At 41.4% G+C, this 16,789-nt stretch overlaps 1 long non-coding RNA gene across 2 annotated transcripts in view; it reads right to left on the bottom strand.

Annotated features, from left to right (window-relative positions):
* Positions 1 to 7,891: 7,891 nt before the first annotated feature.
* LOC111542247 overlaps positions 7,892 to 16,789 on the bottom strand; it is a 46,214-nt gene continuing 37,316 nt past the window's right edge. Inside the window, exons 2-4 of one of the 2 annotated variants that reach the window (XR_002731492.1) lie at positions 13,056 to 13,131; positions 12,780 to 12,965; positions 7,892 to 8,161 (exon numbers count right to left, since the gene is read on the bottom strand). This is a non-coding gene — a long non-coding RNA (uncharacterized LOC111542247). Of the gene's footprint in view, positions 8,162 to 12,779; positions 12,966 to 13,055; positions 13,161 to 16,789 lie in introns of those variants that run through there. The other variant, XR_002731491.1, reaches the window with a different exon arrangement.

Raw genomic sequence — 16,789 nt, 5'->3', positions numbered from 1 at the left:
AAAGCTGCAATTATTTCATAATTTTGAATATATATTGATCATAACCAGGAACCAGTGGGTTAGCACAAAAGAGCACGCATGTACACATACATACATACCACATAAATACAATAGAGGAAAGCACTGATACAGATATAATTTTTAATGTGTTATGTCATTGGATGTCTATCAGAGGAAAAATTCTCTGTGAAAATAGATTTAAAACAACAGGCAGTTTAATCAGATAAGTGCACGGCATTCATCTTTGTCCACTAGCAATATGATTGTAACATAATGAATGAAGGGTGGGAGCTCATCAGAATATGTCTCTTCTGAGCAACAGAGTGAAACCAACTGTCATTGAGAATCCTTTCCTGTGGTGGGAGCTGGAGTAGAATCTGCTGCTGTGATCATTATCATCATCATCATCAATAGCTAAACTATTAGACTTGAACAAAGAAAATAAATGATGCAATTTGGGATTTTACGTTAAAAGGTTTATTCCAACTTTATGCAATGTCCTAATGGGGAATTTAACGTTGCAACACAACTCGCCAACTTTTGGTAGCCCCAACTAAGGTGGAGCAAGGGTTCCCTTCTGTGGGGAATCAGTGAAGAGAAACTACCTTTCAAGGAAGTGTAAAGGGAGTGAATTGGAGCAAACATCCTCCTCTCAAACCAAATGCAAAGAGTGAGGCTATTCAGTTACAAGGCAACCTAGGTAAAGCTATGCACTTGTTGCTTGCTGCTCTGCTGCTCTTGTGCAAAATAAATAAATAAATAAATGTTAGATTTGTGCCTGGCTCTGTAGCTCAGTCAGAGTAAGGCGGATGGCCGCTGTCTCCCAGGGAACAATAGGGTTGGTGAGGGAATCTGAGGGCGCCAGCACACCCCGTGGCCCATGGGAATGCCCATGCATTCATTGACTACCTGCTATGAGCCAGCCCTGTTGAGGGCTTTACCCCTCACATGACCTTGTGACCCTATGAGGCAGGTCCTGTTATTCCCTCCATTTTCCAGACAACGCAGAGAGACACGAAATGGGTTATTGGGTTTTAAAGATGCATTCAAAGCCACACAGCCAGTACTGAGAGTACCAGGTAACCACTATGTAGCTGCTCAAAGGAATCAAATTTAATGGAATAAAAAATCAGAGAAGTAGTGGGCTGAAAAGAAGACAGGGAATGATTTGGCTTACTTGTAATCATCTCCAAAATAAAAACTGATTTGCCCAGTTCCCCCTCCACATCAGCAGTATTCAGCAACATTTCCATGAGTGCCACCGACAGACAAGTGTCCTATCCCTGCCCTGCCTTCCAGAATCCCCTTCTACCACCATGCCTCCAGAACCTACCTGCATGGTAAAATCAGTCCCAGGATTGACACATGCCTCATAGATTGCTAGAGAGAATGGGGGCCAGGAATGGAGGTCAGTCAAGACCCTGGAACTGTGAACCCAGCAGCTACGCCCCATCACCCAGTCCTCAGGCATTGGTTCACCCAAACTGCCTTGGACACCCTCTTGTTCCACCCATGTGGCCTTTGCCCTGGTGTCTGGAGAACAAGGACAAGGCTCTTTCTCTCTTGAGACCCCACCATCATGACCATCACTTCCCTGCAGACTTGCCTACTGCCCTGGGTGTGTGCTGTCAAGTGCTCAGCTGGGCTCTGAGGCCTCTTTGCTCCCCTAAGGACTGGGACTGTTACAAAACAATGTCTTCAGTAAGGCTTGCCTATGGATGACTATATAAGAAACCCCAACAATGGCTTGACCAATAACATTTATTACAGGACATAAAAATATCTGATACAGTGCTCAAAGACACAAGCAAGGAGCCAGGCTCTTTCCTTCTTTCAATCAGGTCAACTGTGCCCTAACCATTGCCTACCTTGGGAGCAAGAAGGAGCTGGACCTGGAAGAGCAGCCACGATGGACTATGGGTGGCCTGCAGCTCATGGGGTGCGCTACTGTGGGCATCTGAGCACCCCAATCTGTAGGGCAGATGGGAAAGGGAGTTTTTGGCTTTCCAGCCTCAACAGCAGAAGGCTAGTTAGAGTGGGGATATTTAAATGCCAGTTAGAATGGGAATTGCAGAGGGGACTGAGGGAGTCAACCTAAAGAATCTGTGACACACAGGAGAAGACTCATTTCCCAGGGAGTTTCCCTCCCCGAAGCCCCAAGCAGGCAGTGGCCAGTTGCTTGAATGAGGTAGAGGTGAAAAGAAATACTGAGTGGTAAAAAGGTGGATAATGCTCATACAATATTATGCCACCTCATGGGTTTAAGAACACTGCGGTCTGGGTAGGCGGCCCAGAGAGAGCTCACAAACTGTGTGTGGGTCCACCACAGAACCCAAACTGGGAGTAAGACACCAAGACCTCCGATTCCAACCCCTGCCATTCACTCACGGGCAGCATGACCTATACCAAGGGTCTCTATTTTTCCATTCCAACCCTGGCTTGGCCTAAAAGACCCAACAGGCACTTAGTGAATACATGCCAAGCCAATGAAGCTCCCACGTTTGTGAATGGAAGAGGCTGGGCCAGAACACTTCAGGGCCTTGCTTCCCTGACATAAATGACTCCAGGAGGCCTAGTCACCCCGCGGAACCACAGAGGCCCCGCCATTCTGTAAAAACTGTGTGTTACTCAGCTCTTTAAGGGACTTCAGAAGGGTCAGTTCCAGGTTCGGTTCAACTGCAGAGATCCAAGGCGCCCTCCAACCCCTTGAGCTCCACGTTCATTCTGGCTGCTACCTAGTGTGGCAGAAAGTCTGACATGCTGAGCCCATCTCTTCATCTGTAAAATGAAGACAGTAATGCCTACCTCACAGGGCTGTATGAAGATGAGAGATGATGGATGCCTGCCCACCCAGGCCTTTTTAGTCTGCAGTATTGGCTCTTCTCACAGAAGACCCTGGGGACTTGGACTGGACCAAGAACAGAATCCAAATCAGTGCTGACTGCTAGAGATGTGAAAGGGAACATTCCCACCTGGGTAAATCTACCTCCAGAAGCTGCTTCAGAAGTTGGTTTTTTATGGGGAAGGGTTGGTGGTAGGCAGGGTTGACTGAGAATGCTCCCCAGGCTGGCATGGCTGATTAGTTCCAAACTGTGGGAATCGCCTACTGACCTCAATTCAGCATAAAACTGTGAATGTTGATGTGCCCTGATGTGGGGTGGCATTTTCATCTTTTACCTACAATGATAGCATCTGCAAACAGATTGACTCTTTTAGGCTCTTTGGGTACCTTTGAAACTATGTGCTTCTATATAGGCATCTATACCCAAGTATAAAAGAGCATTTTAATCAACACTCAGCATAAAACAGCTAAAAATGATGTGTTTGGCAAAAATAAATAAAATAAAATAAAATAAAATCCATCTCTGGAAACATTCATGAAGTCAAAGTACTGTGTGTTTGAGCAGACCATACCCGAATTTCTGGTGCATTCTGTGAGCTGCCTTGTAAGGTGAGAGGAAGGCAAACTACAGCTTATCCAGAGGAGGGGGTTGGTGTGGCCACAAGCCACAAAAAGAAAACTCCTCCACAAAGCCAAGTTGAAAAAACTAGGACTGTTTTGCCTGGGGGAAAAAAAACAGATAAAAACAATCTTCAAATATTTGGAGAGAGCTTTCATGTATAAGAATGAGCCTTATTTTATGTACATCAAGAAGGAAAGCTACGCCTGTAATCCCAGCACTATGGGAGGCCAAGATGGGCAGATCACTTGAGGTCAGGAGTTCGTGACCAGCCTGGCAAATATGGTGAAACTCCATCTCTACTAAAAATACAAAAATTAGCTGGGCATGGTGGTGTGCACCTGTAATCCCAGCTACTAGGGACTGAGGCAGGAGAATCACTTCAGCCCAGGAAGCAGAGGTTGCAGTGAGCCGAGATCACATCACTGAACTCCAGCCAGGGCGACAACAAGACTCTGTCTCAAAAAAAAAAAAAAAAGAAAGAAAGAAAGAAGGAAAATGAGAGCCAATCATAGAGCTACAAGAAGACAGGTTTTTACTCCAGTGGGAGTCGTAAGTGCAGCCCTGAGGGGCAGCAGGATCCACAAGCTGGCAGGATTCAAGACTTTAGGATGAAAGCCTGTTGAAGACATCATATCCCACTGCCTTGTGGAGTTGTGGTGCCAACTAAGAAGACCATTGTCTCAGACCCCCCTGCCATGCCAGCTATTTCTCAGGTGCCAACTCTGCCACACTGCCCAGGGCCATTGACCAATTGTTCACCACAGCTGCCTTGCAATAGACTGTAGAGCATATGATCCCGCAGAGCCTCTCCTTGGCTACCTTGTCTGGCTTCTCTCCTCCCACCCTGGGGCTTCTCTGTTGCCCCTGAAGCGTGAGATATCCCAGCAAAACTCAGTGCACAACCATGCTCAGTCCAGAGGTAAGAGGAGGAAATAAAGGAGGATTAATAACCCATGGCAAAAGCCACTTACCAATCAATCAGAGGCTGAAGCTGGCAAACAAATTCTTTTCCCTTCGTCACTCTCCCTCCACCCAATCAGTCTGTCCTAAGACTTAGTCACTTATGCTCTGGGAGGATGGTCCCTGTATTAGTTTCCTGTAGCTGCCGTAACAAATTACCACTAACTTGGTGGTTAAAAACAATATAAATGTATTATCTTATAGTTCTGGAGGCTAGAAGTGTGAAATCAGTATCACTGGGCTGACAGCAAGGCATTGGCGGGGGGTGTGCTCCCTCCAGAGGCCCTAGGGGAGAATTCCTTCCTTGCCTACTCTGGCCTCTGGTGGCTGTGGCTTGGCTTATGACCACATCACTCAGATCTCTGTCTCCTTGATCCCACTGCCCTCTCCTCTTCTGTGTATCAAACCTGCCTTTGCGTCCTTCTTGCAAGGACATTTGTGTTGGGCTGTACCAATCACCCAGAAAACCCAGGGTAATCTTGCATCTCGAGATCCTAAATGGCATCTGCAAAGTCTTTGCCATATAAGGTAACATTCACAGGATCCAGGGATTCGGATGTGGATATTTCTTTGGGGGCCAATGTTTAGCTTACCCCAGCCCCAGGTGATGGAGCAGTCAGCTACATGTCATTTGATGACAGCTACATGTCATCAAATACATCAGTAACACACCCTTGTATTTGCTCCTTGCATTTCAGCCACACTACCCTTTCTTCCGAACTCCTACTACTCTGGGATGGAACTCTCCATGAAAGAGGCAGCACATGAGATTTTCCTCAAGCTCTACTTTCTGGGAAACTCAGTGTAATAAACTTAAGCCATTAAGAACAGTGCACACAGTAATGATAGTCATAGTAATAGTAATAGTAGTAACACAGTACAGTTTTCAAAGAGGTTTAACTTTCTTCCACAGTATTGCTCAATCATTAAAAAACAGACTCACACACATTCCATTGCAGTGGAATTTTACACTTTGTTGAAAAATCTATTTCCCCTCTACAAAATATTGCCAACGTGGTGACAATTTTTTCAGTAGAATACCTGCTAAGTGAATAGAACTAGAAAGAAGTGTACTCCATAGCAAATGGAAGAAAATTCACTCTGTTAGAAGAAAGTTAAATAAATTAATGTTGACAACTTCCTTACAGACAAAATGTCTTATCTGTAGCAGCACTAAGTCCTGCTATGCATATGCCTTTTGTATGATGAAACAAATTATGTTTCTTAAAACAGCAGTGTCCTGGGTCCTAGGAATATCTGAGAGGTAGCATACTTTATGGACGAATCACAGAATTGATACTATCATCTCCATATTCAGTCAGCAAAGCTGAGACTGTCTTTTGTGGGGGAAACAAGGAGAGTAAGGCAGAACTTTCTACAGGACCACTCAGAGGTCTTTGTAGATGACAACGGTATAATGGAAGATTCTGGAAGGTTGCTTTTTTCATTAGGCAACTTCATTGGCACCTTTGTTTTAGAGAATCATATGACTTTTAGGTTCACCAATAAATCTGATAAGAACAAGTGATACAGTTTAGCTATGTCCCCACCATAGCCCATTGTAGTTCCCATAATCCCCATGTATCATGGGAGGAACACATGGTGGGAGGCAACTGAATCATGGGTGCAGTTACCCTCATGCTGTTCTCATGATAGTGAGTGAGTTCTCATGAGATCTGATGGTTTTTAAGGGGCTTTTCCCCCTTTGCTCAGCACTTGTCTCTCCTGCCACCATGTGAAGAAGGACATACCTGCTTCATCTTCCACCATGATTGTGAGTTTCCTGAGGTCTCCCCAGCCATGCAGAACTGTGAGTCAATTAAACCTCTTTTCTTTATAAATTACCAAGTCTCGATTATCTCTTCATAGCAGTGTAAGAACACACTCATACAACAAGTATCTAGTAACATTGAATATAAGGACAATATTGGCAAATTTCCCCTACTAAAAGGGCAAATATCAAAATCAGAAATCTTTAAGTAGTTCTCTTACTATGACAAGGCAAATCCAATATTTTGGCCGAAGCTGCTTCCTCCAGGTATCATCTCATCTCAAAAATTACAAGACACATCATTGAATAAATATAATCTGAATAAAGAACTGTATTGAACAGTATGATAAAATCAGCCTATATCTGGCACACCCATGTTTAATATATGTCGCTAAGCTGGGTAATTCACATCTGAAATTTATTTGATATGGATTCACTTTGACTTTATGTACAAAACCTTAGTTTTCACATCTCCCAAGCCTGGATCATTTTCATCTTTTAGTTGCTGAAACAATCTGCTATCAACATTTCAGTATCTCTCTTTCTCTCTCCTTTCATGGTATGTGCACTCAAGAGACATGCACATGCACACAATGTAAAACAAGGTGTCAGGCAACATTTTGTAGAACAATAGGATTACTCTCCCTCTCCAAGTTCATCTACTTTCTCTTTCTCTGTGGCACAAATAAAAGCCAACTCCTTGGACAGCACAGAAAAAAACAGAAGAAGAATCTATGGACTTCTGGAGGATTCCAGCCACAGGAGTCTAAGAGCAAAACAACTGAAGAGTTACAACTCATCTTTATACAGTCATCACTCCCTGGAAAATTTCAGCTCTTTTTCTAGCTCACACAAGGCTCCTAAATGATGTTAAATAGCAGATGAATGAGTGAACCAATGAACTAAAAGACTGAACGTTTCCAAAACTACAGAAAGACACATGATGTAAAGGAGCATTATGGTATACTGGAAAGAGCAGTGACTTAAAGCCAGGAGAAGTAACTGCCAGCTGTTCTACTGGCTTACTATATGATCTTGGGCATGCTACCTAAATCACATTTCCTCACATGCCAAATAGGAATGATAATTTATTCTAAAGTTTTATAGGATAGCATCTATACCACAAATACAGTACCTATATGGTTTAGAAAACACATGGATTCACATTCTCTCACTTGATCCTCCCAACCACCAAATGGTGGGAAAGGATGTTCATCTTTCGTCCTGGACGCAGAAGTCCACAATGTTGACCATAATGCCTTGATGTAGTTAATAAAGGTGCACTCCAAGCTAGAAATCCCAGATATGTGTACACCTTCTTCTCCAGAGAGCAGGCAGAGAAAAAGATGGCCATAATCAGGTGATTTACCCCTGAGACAATAATGGCAGAATCTTATCTCTAACCATGACTTCTTACCTTAAATCATTCTTGCTGCCTGTCATCCATATACCTGCTCCGAATACTCATAAAATTAACTCACAGCCAAAGGCCCTGAGCATTTCTTCAAATAAGTACTACGTAAAAATACCTACAACTTTATTTCTCATTATGGAGAAGGTATTGGTAATTGGCAAACTTTTCCTGTCAAGAGCCAGAGAGTAAATATCTTAAGCTTGGTCAGCCATATGGTCTCTTTCACAACTACTCCATGTTGTGGAGCGAAAGCAGCCATAGATAATACAAAACAAATGGGTGTGTCTGTGAGCCAATAAAACTTTATTTACGAAAGCAGGCGACAAGTCACACCTAGCCTGATTGGGACTTGTTTTCCAACCCTTAGACTGCATCCACTTTGAGAAAAGTCTTGTCAAAAGCATCATTTTAGCACTTTCTTTTAGAGGCAGAGTCCTGACAACTCTTGATTAACACACACATCCAGCACTTTGTCTCTCTTCCTCCATCATCTTTGATAAATACCAACCGGCAGAGGGGACATGGAGCATTTTTTCTTCAACTGCAGTGATTCTGAAAGACAAAGCCAGGGCAGAGATTAAAACCAGACCCAAGGTCTTTATGCCATGCTCAGCATATCAAGTGCCCCTCTTCAAATTGTACTGAGCTAGTTGTATACCTTAATAAAGAAAATAGAACTATTCTTTCACTTAATAGTCTTTTAGTGAGGGTATGGGGGCCAGGTTTACGAAAGCCCTTATAAAATACTGGCTGAAAGGAAATAATGCTCCTTGGCACCACAGAATCTTTTTCATGTGAAGCTACATGATCACTTTTCATTTTGTTTCTCAAGCACTCCGTGGCACCCATCCATGTATTAGGCTAATAACTGCATGAATCTAGTTAAAAGGAGCCAAGCAATTATTTTAATTAGAAGAGAACAAAAATAATGCTCCTGGCTTCTGTTTTAAGGGGCAAGAAGGAAGTAGTCGGGGTTCAAAAAGATCCCACAAAATATTTTTGTGAAAGGAAAAATAATTAAGGCCAAATTTAGAATGTACTTGCAATAAATGGGCCAAATAAAATGAATGGCATCACTGTGCAGCTAGAACCCATTCATAGATAAGAGCCCCAGAAAGTCCGTTTCTACGTGATACCATTTTGAGGGTATAGCCAATTTTACAAAGTGAAAGTGAATGACTAGCCGAGACTTAATGATCCTTGTGAATCTCTCACATGATTTCATAAAGAGTGTCTGTGTAAACTCTTTTATTAATAAGAGATGGGGGGAGGATATTGGTCAATTTGCATCTTGGGCAGGATTTTTTTTTTTTTCATTTAAATTCTTAAATTGTTCAAATTTGTTTCTCTGGAAAAATCTATCTTCACAGCAAATCCTTGTTGCTAATCCATTCTATAAAAAGCAGATTCCACCATAAGAGGATTTTAATCAGCTAGACTGAACTCAGTTATACAGGAAGAGATTGTATCTACAGATCTTCCCAAGCCTTTGCCTTCCTGCCTCCCTTCTGGTCATGGCATTTTGACCATTTTATTCCATCTCAGCCTTCCAAAAAGAAATGAAATTAGACTCAAAAGAGTCAATTAGTCACCATTCTTCCTTCTGTTTGGATCTATCATTGTTTATTGAGCACCTGTTATCTACCAGCAAACAGGAAATTATGGGTGTGCATAAGTGACTAAAATCCAGACCTTGCCTACAAAGAGATTAAATCAGTCCAGTCTGATTTAATCACAGTCAGATCACAGTCCAGTCTGACAGACAGACACATGGGCAGAAAGGAGAGGCAAGGAGCCCAGTTGGGTGGAGGGCAACGTTACCTACCCTAAGCTGGCTGTTAAAGAATGGATTATCCAGAAGGATATGGATAGCCTATTCCAGGGAGAAAGGTCAACACAGGAAAAGGCACAGGCACAGAGAACCACAGGGAGCACACACAGTTGAACCAGAAGACAGAGTTGCAGGAATGTAAAGCCAAAGACTAGAGTGAGACAAGACAGCAGACTGACGAGGTGAGCAAGAGCCAGGTACTATGGTCTGAATGCTGGTATCCTTCCAAAACTCATGTTGGAACTGAATACCTGATGGGATCATATTAAGAGGTAGGGCCTTTGGGAAGTGATTCAGTTATGGGGGCTCCCCCATCATGAGTAAGACTGGTGCCCTTATAAAAGAAGATCCAGGGGACTTCCTTGCCCCTTCCACCACGTAAGAATGGAGCAACAAGGTGTCATCTATGAAGTCCTACCAGACACCAAATCTGCTGATGCCTGCATCTTGGACTCCCCAGCCTCCAGAACTACCAGCAATATATTTCTATTGTTTATAAATTACCCAATCTAAGGTATTCTGTTAAGCAACCTGAATGGACTAAGACACCAGATCATGCAAGAACCTGTACCACATTGATAAACCTGAACTTCATCTTGCAGAGCAGTACAGAAATCAGCTAGTTTTCAGCAAAGAACTGATGTGGTTGGCTTTCTATTTCAGAGTTAGCACCTGCATGGCTGAGAAGAAGATGAAATGGAGAATAGTATCCCATAGATGCCATTGCCCAGGCAAGAGGTGACAAGGCCTTGAACTGGGACAATACTAAGTAGAAAAGGAGATCTGGGATGAGGAATGAGATGCATGCTACTAAAGGATATTTTAAAAATAAAAATTAAAAAGTCTGTGGAGCAGTGACTGATAAGGTCAAAAGTCAGAGATTAAATTGGCTTAGAAAATTCTTGGCAGGGATCAGATATTTTATCTGAACACTTGTCATATGTCCAAAAAGGTTTCTCAACTGATGAGCCTTGATTATGGGTTTGAGGATTGAGATGCAGTAACAAATTTCAGCCTTGGGCACATGAACATACTGCTGAGTGCCATATGGAAACTCCTAGAAGATAGCCTAATTCCTATTTATTTTCCCATGCAAAACTCACACAAAATCAGCTTCCTGCTAAAAGTCTAAGTTAAAACACACAGAAACATAGAAAGACAGAAAACTGTAGTGAGTCCTTCTCAGGATAAACTACTTATATGTTTAATTACTATATGAGATTAGACTCATTTATGTTTTAATTTCTAAAAGACTATATACTTCTCAACTTGTTTTATGAGCCAATGGAACCTTGATAACACATTTGACCAAGACATTACAATAAAATAAAGTTACAGGTAAATTTCATTCATAAACATTTCTATAAAATTATTTTTAAAAATATGACCAAAGTACATGCAGCAATACGTAAGATAAGTATCACATCACACCCAAGTTGAGTTGAACCCAGAAATGCAAGATTGGTTTAACATTCAAAAACCCATTGAATAACTCACCATGCTAACAGAATAAAGGAAAAAAGTAAAATGATCATTCTATAAAGAAGTGGGTGCTTAATTTATGACAAAAGTGTCTCTGCATAGCAATGGCGAAAGGAAGTCTTTCCCATTCATCATGAAGGGTAAGTAGATATCATGGAGTAAAGAACCAAACTTGATCCCAACCTCACACCATATACAAAAAATCAATGCCATGTAGATTGTAGATCCAATTGTGAAAGGTGAAACAACACAACTTACAAAAGATAATATGAAAAGATATTATCATGGCCTTGAAGTAAGCAAAGCTCTCCTAAATAGGACACAGAAAACATTAACCATCAAGGAAAATAGACTATATTAACATTAACATTAAAATCAGCTGGGCACAGTGGTTCATACTTGTAATCCTAGCACTTTGGGAGGCTGAGTTAGGAGGATCACTTGAGTCCAGGAGCTCAAAACCAGCCTGGGCAACATGGCAAAACCCTGTATCTATAACAACAACAACAAAAAAAACAAAAATTAGATAGGCATGGTGGCACATGCCTGTAGTCCTAGCTACTCAGGAGGCTGAGGTAAGAGAATCCCTTGAGCCCTGGGGATTGAGGCTGTATTGAGCCATGATCGAGCCACTGCACTCCAGCCTGAGCAACAGTGCAAGACTCCTATCTCAAAAAGCAAAACAAAACAAAAGAAAAAAGTTAAGATTTTCTATTCATCCAAAGACACCACAAAGAGAACGAAAAGTCAAGCTCAGAGTGGTACATATTTTTAACATATATAACCAAAAAGCTATATCCAGAATATATATCTCCTACAAATCAATAAGAAAAGATGAAAAGTCCAATAGAAAAATAGATTTAATATGACCATTTACAAAAGAGAATATCCAAATAGCCAGTATACATGAAAAAGATGCTCAATGTAATAATAATCCAAGAAAATGGAATTAAAACCACAATGAGACTCTATACATACCACCAGAATGACCAAAATCAAAAAGACTGAGAATGCCAAGTGCTAGCAGGGATGTAGAGCATCACCCACTGCTGGTAAGAGTGGAAATTGACACAATCTCTTTGGAAAACTGTTTGGCATTATTTATTAAAGTTGAGCATAGTCATGTTCTACAATTTGGTAACCTCCCCTTTAGTCTATGTATAGACTAAACATAATGCATATACACAAGCATTGAAGACATGCACAAGAAAGTTTCCGGCTGTACTCTCTGGAAATAGCCCCAAACTCAAAACTACTCAAATGTTCATCAAGGGTAAAATGGATAAACTGCTGAGCATGGTGGTGCACTCCTGTAATCCTAGCACTTTGGGAGGACAAAATGGACAGATCATTTGAGTCTAAGAGTTTGAAAGCAACCTGAGCAACATGGTAAAACCCTGTCTCTACAAAAAAAAAAAAAAAAAAAAAACTGAAAATTAGCCGGGCAGGGCATGGTGGCATGAGCCTGTAGTCCCAGCTACTCTGGGTCTGAGGATCACTTGAGCCCAGGAGGTCAGGGCTGCCGTGAGCCAAGATCATGCCACTGTACTCCAACCTAGGTGACAGAGGGAGACCCTATCTCAAAACAAAAAAATGATAAATTGTGCTATATTACTTATATAAAGATACAAGGGAAGAAAATATAACAAGGAAAACATACTGTTAGTACACCCAACATAGACACAAAAATAACGTTGAGAGAATGAAGACAGACAAAAGAACACCTATCCATGTTTAATGTTCTTATCACAATAAAGATGAAATTCAAAAAAGAATACCTATCATATGATCCCATTTACATGAACTTCAAAAAAAGCAGAACAAATATATGGTGTCAGAAGTCAGGCCAGTGGTTACCTTTGAGGGAAAGGGGTCTTCAGGAGCATTGTTCACATTCTCCTTCTTGTCCTGGGAGGCAGTTAGAGGATGTGATCACTCCAGATTAATTTATCAAGTCACACACTTCTGCTATTTGCAGTTTTCCATATGTGGAACCCCAATAAAGCTTCCATTTAAAAGTTTCAAATGTTGATTTCCATTTTCCTTTAAGTAAATAAAGAGAATAAGAAAATATTATAGAATATCTTCATTAAAATCAATCAATTTTAATTTGCTAACCAAGCTGGCTCTTACCTGTGTTCAGTTTGCTCCCCTGATGTCAGCTACAGAGCAGGAAAGAGGAAAAACCATGCATATGATTTTCAGGCCACTGGAGGAAGAGGAAGTGAATGCCTTCCCTGTGAGGGAGAATGAATGAAACTGGGACCCTCTGCAATTTATCTAAGAGGTGAGTAATGCATAGAGAGGAAAAAGAAAAAAAGAGAGAGAGAGAGAGAGCTGAAGGTCCAATGTATAAAATAATGACAATAATAACAGGCCTGCTGGAGGCTCATATATTTCTAGCCTTATGTAAAATGGGATTAAAACGTAACAAATTTAGACTGGCTACAAGAAATGCTTTTGTGTGAAATGTATAATTAACCTGTAGCCAACAGTTTAGTAAAATCCAACTCCTCCCATCCTCCAAAAAAAAAAAAAAAGCTATTTATAGCAGCCAAACCAGCAACATTACAAGTATTGTATTACAAAGACTCCCCTGCTTCCAGGCAAAAACTGATCACCAGCTAGGGTCAGGAAGAAAATTTTCCCTTTGGTGTAGTATTTCATGGCTCTGTTATCTAATATTGAACAACTCTCCCGGGCTGAGTAGCATTTGCACCTCCATTCACGGCACCTGGCTCTGGGATCTAGGATGGAATATTGAAATAGGCTATTGTTTTAATCCCCGAAGGCAACACCTGTATTCCTGTATTTAGGCAACACCTTGTGTTTCCAAAAAGTAAACACAATGAATACAATCAAAATTGTTCCTAACACTACTGTTTTTATATCAACAATCTATAAATACATGGAAGAACTCAATATATGTGAGAAATAAACAGAAGGCATGCCTACATTGAGGTAATTCAAAAGATGGCTCTATAATTTACCAGCTTGAATTTCAATTGTTGCATTTTTAGGTATGAAACATTATGAAAAAAAGAGATATTATTCATCAAAGTGATTGTCCTGTGCACTTGTATACCTTATATAATTTATTTTTTTCGGGGCTTTTTACTTCAAAGAAATCACCAGCTAATGACATTTCAGACTTTAGAAATTTTTTCTGATAGCATATCGGAATTCCCCCAGGGACAGAATTGTGAATAAGTGGATTTTTTTAAAGATCATTAACAGATATTACAAACCAATTCAAACTGAGCATTTTCTTTGCAAATTACCTTTAACTTTTAAAGCCATTGGAAAAAAGAAAAAGACAGTGAGTGATTTAATTTACTTAACCTGTCTACAAATTGCAGCTTTGCGCTCCATCGGCGATTGCATTTTCAACCAAAACAGAAAAAAAGAAAAAGAAAAAACGTCCCTAACTACCTCTAATAGGGATATTTTTCTAAATTATCATACCCAATGAGTGATATTTCAAAAGAAAGTAATGTTTATTTTTTTTTTCATTTAGCAAGTTGCCCTGGAATTGAGAATGTTTATTCTATTGATATGTTTAAAGTAAAAACACAGCCCTACACTGTCTATATCTGTTGCTTAATTAAAACTCTCCAGCAATTAGCAGGTTTATCATCTCCAGAGCAAATGGATGGTGGAGCTTTGGTGCTGGATTGTGAGAGGAGGGGAGTGCTCTTTTATTTAATGATCAAACCATAGTTTCTGGGCTAAAGAGCTAATATTTGGGGCGAGAAGCACCTTTATTCCTCGCATACATCAGGCCTGATTCTTACTGGCATCAACACCCCGTTGTGTACGTTTTCCATTCAAAGAGTTCCCATGGACTTCAAAGGGAGTTGCCTGCAAGGATGGGATATGTGGGAGTCCTGACAGGCCCCAGAACAGACCCCGAGCTGGAAGAAACCATGCCAAGAGTACCTCACATTGGAGCCCCCCCAAACCATGTCACAAAATTAAAGGGTCTCCCCTGCCTATGCCATCCCACAGTGCACATGGGAAACATCCTCAGGCTTGCCAAGCACTGCTCTGACTCTGCAGGCTACTAACTTATACATATTTGATGAGTAAAGCTCCATTTATAAGAAAGTATGTTAATAAGAATATTGAGAATGGTGTCCAGCGCAGACTTAAAAAGGGTCATTGTTTGAGGTACCAGAGGTTTCCTTTTTCCCCTTTTAAAGTGCAAAGTCAAGTTATTATACACCAAACAAAAGAACTGCACATCCCTTTGGATGTCCCATCAACAACAAATGGGTAGGAGTCTATTCTGAAGAATGTTCTATTTTTGGAGTGATTAATTAAATCATTAAGAGTAAAGGGGCAGAGAAACTAATATTTCTTGAGTGTTTCTTATGTGCCAGGTATTTTAATTCCTCTCTTAATCCTCACAAATATATTATGAGGTAGATGGTATTATCCCCCATTTAAAAGGTGATAAAAATGGGCTTTAGTGAGATCATGAAAATTGTCCACTCCAAAGTCCCATGACAGCAAGTGAATAGCATGTGGAACCCAGCCCTCCCCATATCCAAATCCCATGTTTGTCTCTTTACATTACACTAACTCCTCGTTGTCTGCTGATTTCAAATGCCAAGTTCACGTCTTATGGCAACTGCCATTTTTCTAAATGGCTAGAAGTCACAGACTGTGGGTTCTTTCCATTCAAGCTCAGACAAGAAATACTGTATTCCAAATGCTGATAATTAACTTGCAAAAGTATTGTTTTGCTTCAAAGAATTACCAGTGGACTCCTGCCAGGAAACATAGAATGGAAGGTGGTTGAAGATCTATACTAGCTATTCTGAATGTCACACGTGTCCCCAAATGCTGACACACCTAAATGAATCTCACATGATAAGGGGTGATCCTAGTGATCACAGTAGACTCCCTTGGAAACAGGTCCAAGGAGGAGACTGGGCCAGGACTTCAGGATGCCAGAGGACCAAGATGCTCATTGGTAGACAGGTAGCATATCCAGAAACATTAGTCATAAACATTTAAGTGTAGGGATGGGGGAGACAGCCAGAACTTCCATTGATCTTTTTGGTCCCTCCCCAACCTCAGGACTTCAGAGTCCTAATGAAGTTTAGGATGTGGACACCCAGTGGGAACAGAGTGGGGTTAGGGAGGTGGAGTCTCCCGTCCACCTGATGAGCAGACACCAACCAAGGGCTTGACTGTGTGGAAGTTGTAAGTGGAGTGGGGAAGGTCTGTCAGGGCCACCCCTAAGCTCCTTCCCGCTCACCACAGACTCCTCCAGCAAAGGCCTCTGAGGCCACTGCTAGGAGCCCAAGAAATTCTGAATGTGGCCCCATTTGCCTCGGGCTCACAGAAAGCTCACCAGAACACAAGCACATGTTCCAGAGACCTTGCCAAGTCTTTTCCATTCTCCCAGGCTCCACATCCTTATTTTCAAAGTGGAGACTATGTGAATACCTGCTCAGCCTAGCATGTCTGGTGATGACAAAGGGGACAGATTGGTTCGTGAAAGCACGTCATGAGGTCCAGGCAGTGGGAGGGCATCTCAAGCTGTGTCCCTCTAGCTGCAGGCATGTGGCTATGCACCAGACCCTGTTCTCCCCACTGTAGCTTGGTCTTGCAGTGAAAACAAATCTAAATGGAAGTGACTTTTTATATAATAGAAATCAAAACCAAAGTTTAAAAATAAAATAAAATGGAATGTTTCTGAGCATGCAACATCCATCTACTGTTATTTGTTTTTGCTCATTCAGCACATTTGTATTAGGCGCTGAGTGGAGGCAGAGGCGCTCCATCATTGGATTTCTGAGCACACTACTTACCCTTTGCATTTGGGAGAAAGTCAAACTCCTGAACGGGAAGCCAGC

Source organism: Piliocolobus tephrosceles, chromosome 15 (assembly GCF_002776525.5).
Source record: "Piliocolobus tephrosceles isolate RC106 chromosome 15, ASM277652v3, whole genome shotgun sequence".
Taxonomy (NCBI): domain Eukaryota; kingdom Metazoa; phylum Chordata; class Mammalia; order Primates; family Cercopithecidae; genus Piliocolobus; species Piliocolobus tephrosceles.
The sequence above is the reverse complement of the archived record's forward strand: the minus strand, read 5'-3'. Positions and strand labels throughout refer to the sequence as shown.